At 35.8% G+C, this 12,606-nt stretch overlaps 1 protein-coding gene and 1 non-coding gene across 2 annotated transcripts in view; one reads left to right on the top strand and one right to left on the bottom strand.

Annotated features, from left to right (window-relative positions):
* Window positions 1-12,606, bottom strand: part of AGBL1 (AGBL carboxypeptidase 1) — a gene marked incomplete at its 5' end in the record, with an annotated part of 723,168 nt that overhangs the window by 210,874 nt on the left and 499,688 nt on the right. The window lies entirely within an intron of this gene.
* Window positions 4,292-4,398, top strand: LOC136119468 (U6 spliceosomal RNA). The gene has a single exon (XR_010655470.1). It is a non-coding gene; the product is annotated as a U6 spliceosomal RNA (small nuclear RNA).

The following is a 12,606-nucleotide window of genomic DNA, read 5'->3' as shown; positions in this document are numbered from 1 at the left end:
AAGAACTAATAGCATTTATCAGTCACTGCCCAATGTGTTTTGTTGTGGGATTTGTGGCTTAGTGGTTCTCAGTCTGCATTACATTAACCTTCAGGATTTCCCAGAATTACTCCCAAGACAGCAATGACCGGGTAGGGGTACTAGAGGGCAGGAGGTGTACGTGGAGATCCAGGAGTCACCTCCCCCCACTTTAGATAAAGCAGCAGTGCTTCTATCTGTATTTTACAAAAGGGTTTCACAGCTGAAACCAAAGTCTGTAAACAATATTACTAAGAGATACCCTTTTTCTCCCATAAATTTGCCAACCAACGGAGAAGAATGAGGGAGATCTCTCACATACAAACACTAAGAACTTAAAAAAACAAACTCATTTACCATTTATTTAGAACCACCTATTCAGCTGTACTAAGATAACACATGAAAGCAAAGCCATGACATTCATGCTATGCTATTATTCACGAAGTTAACAGATAATAATAACAATGAACAAACAACTTTATTGAGCATTTACTATGTCCAGTACTGTTCTGAGCCCTTTTACATGCATTAACTCAGTGAATCCTTAACAAAGTCCTATGAGGTAGATATTGTTACTGTATCCATTCCACAGAGAAGGAGATTTAGACCCATAGAATTGATACTTTATCCATGCCCTCCCAGCTAGTACATAATAGAGCCTCATAAATCACTTCTGACTTAACCACTCAACAAACAGCTTTATGTAGTCTAGGAGGAACTCTATTACATGGTGAGGTAGAAAGTGCATGGTTTTTGAAGTTAGATAAAAATTGGATTTGAATCCTGATTTTACTATTTTCTGACTGTGTTATCTTAGATATATGAACATTCGCCTTGATTTTCTCATTCATAAAAGGGATTATAATTCTTCCCTCTATATACTTAGATAAGTCATGATAGGAATATTTCAAAGTCCCCCAATATTGATCAGTAATAGCTCAATTTTTCTTTCGTTCATCCTATAAAGATATTTAATATGACAGAATTCAATGTGGTCCTGAGGTCTTCATGTTTATAAAGTACATTTGACTTAAATGAAAAAGAATCAATTGTTGAATATTATAAGAAATAGATTTTCCATCCAAAGAACAGTGATCAAGAAGACAGGGATGTGATAGTAAACATTTGAAAAGATTGGCCAAAAGTATCCCAAGGCAAAAAAAATTCCAAGCCAGGAAACTGTAAGCGTCACAAAAGAATTTCTAGGTAAAAGGATAAAGAAATGTGTAAAGTCCTCAAGTTTATTTTATGTTTTTAATTTATTTTTTGTTTTTTTAACATCTTTATTGGAGTGTTATTGCTTTACAATGGTGTGTTAGTTTTTGCTTTATAACAAAGTGAATCAGCTATATCCCCATACCTCCTCCCTCTTGCGTCTCCCTCCCACCCTCCCTATCCCACCCCTCCAGGCGGTCACAAAGCACCGAGCTGATCTCCCTGTGTTATGCAGCTGCTTCCCACTAGCCATCTATTTTACGTTTGGTAGTGTATATATGTCCATGCCACTCTCTCACTTTGTCCCAGCTTGTTTTAGCTGTTCAAAAATGTGATTTTCTGCATGTTTGGACACCTGTTTTCCTGAAGAAAGGAGACATTACTTCAGAGTTAAGGGAAGTCTGTTGTTCCATAAACAACGGCAGTGGGAAGGGAAAGACGTGTTTAACAAGTTATTTTCCTTAGGTCAATGGAAAAGAGCACTTTTTACAGAGAGAGAAAAATCTCAGTCTCTTTCCATGTGCCACAGCTCTGAGGGCTGATACTTTTCCTCTGCCCATTTTCCTGGCTGCTTTTCTTCATTCTGGAAGGGCTGTCTTGGTCACACCCTCCTCCTCAGTCAGAAGCAGGAGGCCTCCTCTTACATGTGTTACCCCAGCATCCAGCTGAACAGACAACAGTCCAAAAGAAGGAAGAGTCCTGGCGGAAATAAATCTCACAGCACGCACCATATTGCCAGGTCAGGGGCAATTTCTTCATACAAGTCAACTTCTGTACAACAGCAGACAAAATGATAGTGTTTTCATAATGCAAAAATAGTCCCATATCTCCGATATTGGTCTGTTTATTTCAGCCAATCGTTGGTATTATAAAATGACTATTCTAGAAGACCTTGAATCATGGAACTTATACCATGTATTGGCTGTGGGGTCTTGGGTAACACTTACTCTATTTCACCCTCTACTATCAATCTCACTTGAGTACCCTATACTTTTTACTCTCACACAGTATCAAAAACATTTGTTTATCCAGGAGCTTCCCTGGTGGCTAAGTGGTTGAGAGTCCGCCTGCTGATGCAGGGAACACGGGCTCGTGCCCTGGTCCGGGAGGATCCCACATGCCACGGAGCGGCTGGGCCCATGAGCTATGGCCGCTAAGCCTGCGCGTCCAGAGCCTGTGCTTCGCAACGGGAGAGGCCACAACAGTGAGAGGCCCGCGTACCGCAAAAACAAAAAAACAAAAAAAACATTTGTTTATCCAAACGGCCTCCTCTTACCTCCCACACCCAGCCTGGAGTGAAATCCTCAAAGGCAAGGACTGAGCAGTATCTGTTTTTTTTACATTCCTGGCATGGAATACATAGCCTGTCATATAGCATGTCGTCCATATATTAAAAAGGGATAAGTAATGGTTATAAATCGGTGGGTATAGAAAGGCATGGACGGAGTGCCTCTTGGATATTTATTATATTTGTTAAGTGAAACTTCATTTCTCTGAGTAACAAATAGGGGAATGCCTTTAAATTATGTTCTCCCATTGTTAAAGGTCATGAGCATTTTTTAAATTCTTATTTTATTTTTGCTCCAGGAGGTGCATTCACTCCCTGGATATGTTTGGGGAAACAGGTGGATAAAATTTAGAAATTCTGTTATATACTTTGGTCACTTACCATGTACTCACAGCAGCAAGGCTTTGGGTTAGTTTAAAAGTGCATCTTAATAAAACAGAGACCCAATTTTCCTCTCCCCCAGCTTAGCTGTGTTAATTCGGCTTTGCTTTTCATAGCCGATGACAGAAAGCCTGACTATAGTGGCTTAAACATAAATAGAGCTTTATTTTCTGCATACTATAAGTTTTGGTGGGTATGAAGTTCGTGGCATTATTTCAGTGTCCTAACAAAATCAGGGTCACTTTATCTGCCATTCTCCTGGTTTTCTCAACATGACTACAAGATGGCTGCTGTAGCTCCAGCCAGCACATCATCATTCAAGGAGGGAGAAAGAGAAAGTGGGGGGGGGGAGGAGGTGACAGCATACTCTTGCTTACACTTTATTGGCCAGAACTGTGTATTATAATAAAGCAAACTCCAGCTTTACAATGGTCTGGTAAATGAACATTTTAGTTTGTTCATCCTCTTTAATAAAGACATGTAAGACAGAAGAGTGTTAGAAACAAGCGTTGGGTGAGCCAACAATGTCTGTCATATCAATATTCAGTTACCAAGGCTGCCAGAAAGTATAGGTGCCTATCTTTTCATCACATTGGTAAGCAAAACTCACTAGCACAATTCTTTATATATATATATACACACACATTAACTTTTCTTGATAATCTACCCCAAAATAAGTCAAACTCATAAGTACATCTGAACCCAAAGTTGCCTACCAACCTCATCCTCACTTAATTTTTAAATATTAATATGGGAAGAATATTTGTGTTATTACAGAAAATCACTTATTTTAATATTTATGTTATTGCAGAAAATTACATATTGGTAAGACATACACAGAATCCACAAAAGATAAGTTTATAAATCATGAATACTGATAAATGGTGAGCAAAAGAGGAAAAATAATTAAAAAACAAACATGGAAAAATGTTCTTATTACCTAAATAAAAATGCCTCTTACACCCAGCATATTGGTAGATATATATATTCAGATTTGTAATATTTAGTGCTGACTCATGATGAAAGCTGGCACATATCAAAATACATTGACTATGTGACATGATAATATCACTTCTGGGAACTTTTCCTAAGGAACTGATTCTAAATAAAAGTGAAGCCATATGTACAAACTATATATTATATCAAGGTTATATATAATAATTAAAATTTGAGAGAAATAAAAGTCTAAATAGCTAATAAGGAAAAAAATGACTAAGGAAATTATAATGGAATAAATTTTATGACATATAATGAAGTCACTAAAATGATAATTATACAACAATTTAACAATATGGAATATGTTTATGATTTAATGATAGGTGTGAAAAGCAAAATCCAAAGCACATAATGATGTGATTTCTGGTGAAGACTTAGAAATGAAAATTCCTCATGCTCTCTTTGGCAGCACATATACTAAAATTGGAACAATATAGAGAAGATTAGCATGGTCCCTGCACAAGGATGACATGCAAATACGTGAAGCATTTCATATTTTATTTTACCAGGGGAAGGGATAGATTGGGAGTTTGGGATTGACATGCACACACTGCTATATTTAAAACAGATAATCAACAAGGACCTACTGTATAGCACAGGGAACTTTGCTCAATATTATGTTACAGCTTAAATGGGAAAAGAATTTGAAAAAGAGCAGATACATGAATATGTGTAACTGGATCACTTTGCTGTACACCTGAAACTAACACAACATTGTTAATCAGCTACACTCCAATATAAAATAAAAAGTTTAAAAAAAGCCATTAAAAAAAAAAACCTCACATACACTTTCAGACACCATTGCTATGATTTGCCAATATTACACAAACATTTGGGGGAGGAGGCTCTATAATATCAATAAAACATCCATGTAAGAAATACTTTTTAAAGTTATTGCTCCCTAGAAAAATGTTTAAAAAGCTATATGAGGTATGCCAATAGACTATTGTAATTCCATTTAGCAGTTGTAAGATCTTCTCTTTATCTTTTATATTCTGAAGTATATTTAGATTTATTTCTTTTGTGTAATTCAGTGACACTAAAGATTGGTGTCTTTCATTAGTTCTAGAAAAGTGTCACCCATTATCTCTTGTAATAATTTATCACCCCCATTCCCTATCTCCTCAATAACTCTTAGCTCTGCTTTCATATTTTTATTTCTTTCTATCACTGTGATTCTGAATACTTTATATAAATATTCCACTTTAATAATTCTCTCTCCAGCTTCATTGAACCGTCTCTTTAACTCATCCATCTCAAAAACTGTCTCTAAAACACTAAAAACACAGTTATTTATATTCTCTACCTGATTATCCTTGAATATAGTCTTTGCGTGCATCATTTGTTGGTTTGATTTTTCTGTTTAATGTCAATAATGTATGCTTGTTTGCTCAAATATTTTATGATTTTTCAAAATTTCTAAATTTATATTTCTTTTCATTCAAAGAAAGTCTTTGTGGATTGATTTCAATGCTCTTGCCTCCAGAAAGAACTTGTGTTTTCCTCCCCTGGGCACTTGGGGACAACAAATCAAGGACCATTATAGGCTGAGGTTTTGGCTTGAGGCCTTTTGGGCTACACTGTACCACTGAAATATGACTCCAAATCTGCTTGAAGGAGGGTTTGTGTTGAGAAATTATGAATAAAGACTTTTCCATTTTTTTCCTGCTCTACCCGAAGCAATGGCCAAGACACTCAGGCAAACCCACTTACTTGCTTCACAGATTGTGGTTTCACTAGTTTACTGACTGCAAATGTCATTTTTGGAGGTTCTGGCTTTGTGTGATTAAGTCTTCAATTAGTCCTCACATCTTGCATGGGCCTCTCTTTGTGTCCGAAAACCCAAGTTATAAGTGGATAGGGATTAATATCTGCCCCAAAGACCTACAACAATGTCTGGCAAAGCCTATCTTTTTAACAAAACTAGGCTTCATTGAACACCCTCTATAAACATACACAGAGGGAAGACATTACACCTATGTAGAAATACTGCAGTTAAAAAGGGTGGCACTCAAAGGACACCAAACAAGTACATTTACTACCAGAGATGAGAAAAATCTGGGACATTTCTTGTTTATATTCTTGGAAAGAATCAAGAGTATACTGCATTGGTGAAAGTGTAGCAAAAGGCATGATGAGAGAGTAAGAGCACAGAAGAAATTGTACTATTGAGATGGAAAGTACAATGTCTAAGTTAAAAGACATTGGAAAGAGTTAACAAACTGTTTGATGCAGAAAATAAAATTCATTTTGTATAGGACAGCTTTGAGAAATTTTCCAGTATCTCAAGGGAAAACTAGATAAACAAGACAAGTTAAATATATAAATAAGAACTGTAGAACAGATTCAGGCACTTGATCTTGGACTTTCTTGGACTTTCAGACTAGGTAGTATGGGAGTCATAACAGAAGTCAAGAAAAAGAAAAAGAGAGAAAAAAGCATGAAGAAGAGAAGAAAGAAATTCCTTACATTAAAAAAAAAATCTGAGTCTGCAGATCAAACAAGCTCATCAAATACATGTGTTATAATTAATGAAAAGGAACAAAAAAAGTATAAAGATCCCTATAAATAATCAAAATTAAATAGTAAAATTTGCTCACACCACTGAATACCAAAGACAATGAAGCAACAACATACAGAACTGAGGAGAAAATAGTGTGCCTGAAAAATGTTGTTTATGTGTGAGGGCCTTAGGAAGATAAACCCAAGGAAGAGAAAGAATTAAACACAGACCACACATTGAGAAGGAAAATTTCAGAATTTCTTTTAAAACATTGTTGTAACCCTTTTATAATAACCAATACATGAAAACAACCTAAGTATCTATCAATGAATGAATTGACGAAGAAAATGTGATATAGATAAAGGTATAGATATAGATATATTAGGATAGTAGTCAACCATAAAACAGAAGGAAATCCTGCCATTTGCAACAACACGGATAGACCTTGAGCGCATTACGCTAAGTGAAATAAATCAGAGAAAGACAAATACTGTATGATCTTACTTATATGTGGAATCTGAAAAAAACAAGCATTGATACAGAGAACATATTGGTGGTTGCTACAGGTGGGCAGGTGGAAGGTGGGCAAAATGGGTGAAGGTGGTCAAAAGTTACAAACTTACAACTGTAAAGTAAGTCCTGGGGATGTAATGTGCAGTGTAGTGACTGTAGTTAATAATACGGTATCGTATATTTGAAAGGGAGTAAATCTTAAAGGTTCTCATCACAAAAAAAGTTGTAACTATGTGTGGTGATGAATATTAACAAAACATGATGATCATTTCTCAATATATACATTTATCCGATCACTTTGCACAGCTGAAACTAATGTAATGTTATATGCCAATTATAACTCAATAAAAAGTGGGAAAATATTAGCATAACCCTAAAACCAAAAAACGGATCACTATAGCACATAAATAAAGCAGCAAGACAAATAATTAATTATACAGCATGGTCTAGAGAGTATTTTTCTAAGAATGACATGGGGTTGGTTTTATTAGGAAATCTACTAACAGAAATGTTAACACATAGAGATCAAAAGGCAGAAGAGAAAAGAGAACAACATCAACAAAAAAAAACCCAGGACCTTCTGTATGCATCCATTTCTAATACAAGTCTTAGTATATAAGCCCACAAGGCACTTACTAAACCTGAGAGGGCAGCATGGCATGGTAGGTGTAAACACAGGCCTGGAGCCCAGATTGCTAGGGCCTCAATCTCAGTGCTGTGCTAACTGTATGGCCATCGGGGAAATCATTTGACCTATCAGTGCCTAATTGTCTTATCTGTAGAGTGGGAATAATAATAATAATAATAATACCACTATCTATCTCATGGAGCTGCTGAGATAATTCAGTGAGTTAACATATATAAAAATTTAATTTCGTACGTGGCTCATTTCACATTATACAAGTATTTATTATTATCAATAATAATATCAAATGCCTATATAAAACCAAAAGTCAAAACTATACTTGGCATACCCAATCCTTACTAAAACTATGGTATACTCTCACTACTGTTATTTACTATTATTTGGCAGGTTCCAAACAATTCAATAAGATAAGAAAAAATGAGTCATACATATGGAAAGAAGGAATCACATTATTATTTGAAAACTGATTATGTACTAAAACAAACCAAAGGAATCAACTGAAACAGAAAATCTATTAGATATAAGGCAAGAATTGAGTAAGTAGACAGGTAACAAATTAAATATACAAAAATCAATTTTCTTTCTATGAACCAGCAAAATAAATTAAGTATAATAAAAATTCCATTCACAATAGCAACACAACACTAAAATATTTAGGAATGGAATTAATAGTAAGTACTCTAAGGGTTATATGATAAATCCCAGGACTTTACCAAGAGATAACAGGTAAAATTTAAATAAATGAAGAAATATGCTGAACTCTGGGAAAGCAGTGACCAAAAGCATGCAATATCAATTCTCCTCATATCAGTCTATAAAAGCGTAGAAATCAAAACAGCAATGGGGATTTTCAGACTTGGCAAACTAAATCCACTTTAGAAGAATACATGGCAAAAATATCCCAGAATAATTTTGGAATAAAGAGTAAAAATAATGAGGGTTTTCCTTTACAAATAGGCAAAAGATCTTACACATTTACAATAATTTGCTGTTATGGTACTGATGCAAAATATGGCAGCAGATCAAGCGAAGAATGCAGAAAGCACCAAAACCTTGGAATATGTGAAAGTTTGCATATGATAAAAGTGCCTTTCAATTCACCAGGAAATGGATTATGATGGAGCTAAAACAAAAACAACTGGTTAATATTTGAAGTAAAACTCTTAAACACAAATACAAAATTATTTAATTTTGATTAAAGAGTTAAATATAAATATTTAAAAATCAAGCAATAATAAAGAATAAAATACAGATTTATATGTTCTACCATCTCCAGACCAGGAGGTCTTTCAATGCATATCCCCAAAGAAAAACCATAAAGGAAAATATTAGTGAGTGGATAAATAAAATATAAATATATCTAAATTGCCTAAAATATTACAAGTGAAACTAAACATAATTTTAATAAAGGGACAAATAACCTCACTTGATATAAAGTGCAAATTACTATAACAATAAAATATCATGATTTGCTTCTCAATTCAGGTTTAGCCTTGATCACTAAATTGTACTGATCTGCTGGTCCAAAGCTATAAAAAGGCACTATCATAGTCTGTTACCAATGGAAGTACATACAGTTTCAGTATCTCCAAAGGACAATTTGAAAATATATTTCAAAAGCCTTAAGAATGTTTAAGTTCTTGAAGTTCATTCAAATTCCAGAAATCATTATTAAGAAAATAATCGTAAGATGAACAAGAAAGTCCTAAATGTGCACCAGTATATTACTAGCCAAATAAGCTTGAGTATATTCACATCATGGAATATTAATATTATGATGTGCTTTGAAGAGACAACACCATGGGGATAATTTCACAATAGAGTATTTTTTTAAGTATCTGTGGAATGCTTTAATTTCTTTTTTTTAATTTTTAATTTTATATTAGAGTATAGTTGATTTACAATGTTGTGTTAGTTTCAGGTGTACAGCAAAGTGAATCAGTTATACATATACATACATCTATTTTTTTCCAGATTCTTTTCCCATATAGGTTACTGTATTACAGAGTACTGAGTAGAGTTCCCTGTGCTATAAGGTAGGTCCTTGTTGATTAACTATGTTATATATAGTAGTGTGTGTATGTTAATCCCAACCTCCTAATTTATCCCTCCTCTCACAACCTTTCCCCTTTGTTAAGCATAAATTTGTTCTCTAAGCCTGTGAGTCTGTTTCTGTTTTGTAAATAAGTTCATTTGATCATTTTTTAAGATTCCACATATAAGTGATATCATAGGACATTCGTATTTCACTGTCTGACTTACTTCACTCAGTATGATAAACTCTAGGTCCATCCATGTTGCTGCAAATGGCATTATTTAATTCAATATAGTATTACAAGCTATAAATCCACTACAGTGTAGTATACCCATTGTGATCCTAATTTTATTAAAAAATTTTTAAACAATTTACATGTACAAAAATGTTAAAAGTAGTTAGAAATGCATGATGATGAGGGTACCCACTTTAATTTTTTTCCTTGTTCGTTTTCCTTACTTTATTTTTAGTAATTGCTTTTTCACTCATATTTCCTTAAGCAATGCACCTAAGCCTGGCAAGAGTAGTATATCTGAATGAATATTATTTTATATGTGATTTTAAATTTATAAGTAAAATTAAAATTCATTTTAATAATTCCTTAGTTAAGTTAAAATTAAATCAAATACTTGAATTTAAATATTTAATTAGGACAAAAGGCAAAGAATAAAGCTGGTTAGTCACATCAACTTTCTTGAGTACCTGTTTCTTCCTTCACAAACATTACCTGGTATCCTCTAGATTCTCCTTAATTCCTTTAGGTCACTGAGCCTGTGCCTATTTTCATTTTGGGGTTAAACACCTTAAGGTCTAGTAAAAATATAGTAACAAGAAATCTACTCCCTTGGTATTGTCCCCAGAAACATTCTCAGAATCTTTACAAACTGCCAGCGTGAGTTGAGAGACAGTGACTTTTAGAGTTTTAAATGAGTTTGGAGAGGTTGTGAGATGAATTAAGTTTGTACATCCTTTGTCCTGACATGCACCCAGCAGAGAAGTTAAAACTGAGCCAATCCAGCCATGCAGATCTGTGAACTCTAATAGGTGGCAGAGAAGAAAGCAAGAAAGCCGGTGGGTGGGGCTCCTCGGCTTCCTTGCTTATCGACCCCATCAGATGGATTCTAATGCTTTCACACTGAAGACCAAATCAATCGCGAAGCATGTTGATGTCTCTGCCAGACTCCATCTGATGGACTCCTGTGTACAAAGCCCCTCTGCATCCATCCTTTCAGCCCCAGCTTCCTAATCCATTACTGACAATTGTTTCCTTAGTAACTGCAAAAAGGCCCTATATTCACGGAAACAGCAGGGCTGAAGGTGTGGGCTGGATTTCAAATGTGTCCTTTATTTCTATGCTGGACATTCCCTGGGTCTTTTATTGGTAAATGTGGGCTTAAGCCATGAATGACACAGCAGACAGCTAAATCCTCTGTGATTGCCTTTCCATGTCTTTTTGGACCACGCATATGAGAGTAAATATGAATCAGAGACTGTATCTTAGACAGCCTAGAATTTGAGCAGAGAGGAATCTTAGCAAGCTTAACTCTCTGTTTTATAGATGCATAAACTGACAATGCCCTATACAAAGTTATGTAGCTAAGTGCCAGTAGAAACGGGCTTAAAATAAATGTTCCCCTGACACTAATCAAATGTCCATGTCAATATACAAGGCTTCAAACTTCACATTCCTGTTTAATAAAAGATTTGGAGTTCATCTTTTCTTAGAGGTTATGTGCCTCTATAAGTCTTACCTTTCAGCAGGAATAAGCACAAGCCCAATCATAAGCAATTAGGTTGTCACCTTCCTTCTCTATTTCCACCCACTGTCCCTGGCACTCATCTTCCCTGGCCCTTTGATCCCTTAGCACTGCCCTTGGTTCCTGAAACCTGCCCTAGCCCGCTTTATGATGACTAGCTGCAGCAATCTCTCTAGCCCTGGGTCCCTAGAGGTGCTCTGAGATCTAGTTTTGAATTTTCCTTCTAGTATCTCAGATTGGCGGGGAGGGTGGGAGAAGGTCCCCTGCCTCTGTCTAAGAGTTATATACAATATTTTGAGGAACGTGTCTGAAAAAGACAATGACCAATCAGAACAGATGCTGGTCATAGCAATGGAGCAGAGTTCTGCTTTGCCAGGTTTGTATCCTGTGGTTTCTGAATCTTGATATGGTCCTGAAGGAATATGGAAGAGGAGTGAGGGAGAACAGGATAGTGAAGGGGTGGGTGGGAGTTTCACTTGGAGGGCATAAGCAGTGGCTATTAACGCACAGATGTGAAAGTATTTCAATTCCCTACACAGTGGAATACCAACCCTAACCCTTATCCAGGTCTCCAGGCTCCACACCAGTCCGTCCAAGTACACCCAGTTTCCGTGTCTGGTGAGGGGGATGGGACACAAACCAAAACTATTTTCAAAAGGTGAAATAACATTAAGATGAAGCTGCAGCCCCCAATTTTCCATAAATATAGCTTCTCCCAGGAGAGTGGCCCACCAGACATGCCTTCACTAGTCATGCTGGATGGCCAGTGGCTTTGGGAGGGTAAGAGCACCATAGCAATATTCAAGTCCAGCACTTCTCAAAGCGTGGTCCCCAGATTAGTGTTTGCCTGTGAAATGTTTGTGAACACTTATCTGTGATGAAATAAGAGACCTGAGACTGAATATAAATCAATCATGTGACCAAGTACACATGTTGAGTTCATCTGATTGTTTCTTTCCAAGGAAGGGAGCACTGTGATTGTGCTTATTTATATTCTGGTACAAGTTTCCTATATCTTTGTAGCAACCGATGAATCAACAGTTCAGGGACCAGACAGTTTGTGTTCTACTGCTCCAGAATAAACTCCCCAACAAGGCCTCGGCTTTGAACAATGCAAAAGGAATATTTTGGGAGTCAATTCTCTGGGATCTGAATCTCAATTCTGCCACTTCTTATCCCAATGACCATGTTCAAGTTATGTAACCTCTTTGAATTCATGTTCTTCCTTAAAATGGGAAAATATTATATATCACT

The sequence above is a fragment of the Phocoena phocoena genome, chromosome 2 (assembly GCF_963924675.1).
Source record: "Phocoena phocoena chromosome 2, mPhoPho1.1, whole genome shotgun sequence".
In the NCBI taxonomy this organism is placed as follows: Eukaryota; Metazoa; Chordata; class Mammalia; order Artiodactyla; family Phocoenidae; genus Phocoena; species Phocoena phocoena.
Note: the sequence above shows the minus strand (reverse complement) of the source record. Positions and strands in the feature narration are given on the sequence as shown.